Source organism: Notamacropus eugenii, chromosome 4 (genome assembly GCF_028372415.1).
Source record: "Notamacropus eugenii isolate mMacEug1 chromosome 4, mMacEug1.pri_v2, whole genome shotgun sequence".
NCBI lineage: Eukaryota > Metazoa > Chordata > Mammalia > Diprotodontia > Macropodidae > Notamacropus > Notamacropus eugenii.
In genome coordinates this window covers 362,083,200-362,085,752 of record NC_092875.1, presented here as the reverse complement: position 1 = coordinate 362,085,752, position 2,553 = coordinate 362,083,200, and the positions used below count along the sequence as shown (strand labels likewise).

General features: G+C 39.2%; 1 pseudogene; it reads left to right on the top strand.

The window, feature by feature from the left end:
- The first annotated feature begins 975 nt into the window (after positions 1-975).
- Positions 976-1,945, top strand: LOC140502578 (transmembrane 7 superfamily member 3 pseudogene; annotated as a pseudogene).
- Positions 1,946-2,553: the final 608 nt, after the last annotated feature.

Here is a 2,553-nt window from a genome sequence, read left to right as displayed (position 1 = left end):
ATTACCTACTTCATTGACAGGTTAAGTGAATTGCCTAGTTTCACATAACCAGACTATTTCAGAGATGGGATTTGAATCCAGAAATGGACCATGCTCTATACACTATACCAGGCCCATGCATTCATGAATCCGCACTAGCCATTCCAAGAGGAGCAGTGATGCATATGCTCCACTGTAGAAGGTACATCTAGCTTGAGGAGCACTTAGTCTGTCATGACACTGAAGGAGACATCTCCCTTATACTCATGCTCTTTATCAAGATGTAGCGTGGACAGTACCTCAGATCCATGGGAATACAGGACTGCATAGATAGATAGATAGATAGATAGATAGATAGATAGATAGATAGATAGATAGATAGATAGATAGATAGATGATAGATAGATAGATGATAGATAGATAGATAGATAGATAGATAGATAGATAGATAGATAGATAGATAGATGATAGATAGATAGATAGCCACTTTCATCTACTCCCCTTACCACGATTACTCAGTAATCTCTCTTCCTTTGAAGATCATACAATCTACATTTTTCATCTAATCAAAATCTTACTGTTTGATTTTTCAGGTCCAGGTTATTCCACTTCCTTCCTCAATGAGTTCTGCGACTATTTCAGTTTTCTTCTGTCCTTTAACTCCTGCCCACATACAAGTGTGTGTGTGTGTGTGTGTGTGTGTGTGTGTGTGTGTATGCACACATATACTTACAAGTATATACATATATGTATATACATATACAATATGTGTGTGTGTGTATATATATATATGTATGTCTATATGTGTGTGTGTGTGTGTGTATAGTGTGTTGAGTCTTTCTTGAAGAGACTTACAGCCACTCTCTACTTTCATCCTTTTCCTACTCCCCCCAGAGCCTTGTCACATACTCTGAACTGACCAGCTGCATGGAGGAGGTGGAAGTAGTGAGACTGGAAAGCTGGGGCATCCCAGCCTAGAGAGGCTCTTGAACCACCATGGGGCTGCTCAGGCCCCTATACTTGACTCTTTTGGGATGGTGTTGGGGCATGATTGCATCTGAGATCCCAGTGAACTCTAGCTTGGGTCTTCTTGAATTTTCTTTGGGAAAATTTAGATGCTTCTTGCTCAAAAAGCCGTTGCCAGAAGCTGTATTGCATCTTTAATGCAAGCAACATCACATTTATAATCTTCCAAGTGTATTCTCAGTACACAAATATAACAGTCTCTTTCTAAAAGAATTCTCTTCCAGATGATTCAGGAATAGGTGTGGACAAAGGCCTAGTCTCTGTCCTTAGACCAGACCAGAATAACTGTACTTGGAATTTAGAGACTTCAGATGCTGATAAAGTCTGGAGTGTGGCTGTACCCCTTCCTTATTCAGAAAAAAAAAGATCCTATCCTTGGAGGTGCAAACTGGAGTTTAATTTAGATGTGAATCCTAACATTTACTTGGAGTATAATTTATATGAAAGTTATCAAATTTGCCCCAGAAAATCTAGGATATGCCAGAGGTACAGATACTCCACCCTATGAACAGGGGATTGAACTGGACTCCAGGTGGAGGCTGCAGCGTGATGTCTATCAGCATATTTTTGTCTAAGAACAACCTCACTGAAGAAGTGTTACTAAGACACATGCAGAAGATGTCTATGGTATTTCAGGTAGAAGCCTGTGGTTTCAAAGTTGCCACCCTGAAATCTAGTGATAAACTATTGTTACTTCTCATCTGTCCCAGGACAGGGTAAAATTTATAATGTTATTGTAGGTGATCTGATTTTAAATACATCAGCTGCTTCCATTCCTGCTCGCACATAAACCTGTCACTTCAATTTGACCCTAGGTAATTGTTCTTCCCTTGGAAGGCTCTCAACCAAAGTGCTTTTCACTATTTTTGCTATTTTTGATCTCTTCATTTGTTTCTTTGGACACAGATTCTGGAAAACAGACCTGCACTTGGAGACTTGAAAATTTTTCATCCTGATGCTGTGTTCTGGGTGACTTTTTCTTGTATGGTCGTTTCAATTTCAGCAGTTTCCATAGATTGCCTAAGAATTCTGAAAACATTGACTTGTGGATTACTGGTTCCTATACCATGGTCTTAGCAAGTGACAGTTATTTTTATACCATCTTTTCATATATCACTTTGAAAGTACTCAAGAGATCAATCAGACCTGGGAAAGGCAGGGAGCTAGTGTGAGTGAGAGAGCTTGTTTGTGATTTGTTTAAGAAAGCTGATTTGTGGGAAGCCTAACATAGGGGAGGCTTGGGGATGGTATTGACCTCTGCATGGTTATTCTGTATAGATTTATTTGTTACTATGATGGATTTGGCTTTCTGGTGTTGGTGTTTGGGTTTCTGGTGTCTGAATAAATGTTTTGGTTCTATCTTCCATGTGGAGAGTCTGTTGTATTTTGTGATGCAGAATTGCATCAGCATGTTCATGGTTTCTATCGGTGCTGTGAATATCATGTTGGTGCTACACATTCTGATTAGTACCACTAAAAATTGATGTTTCGTACCATCAACTGGATCCTCACTTTTGATAGACAATACTTCTATAGTTGCTTAATCAA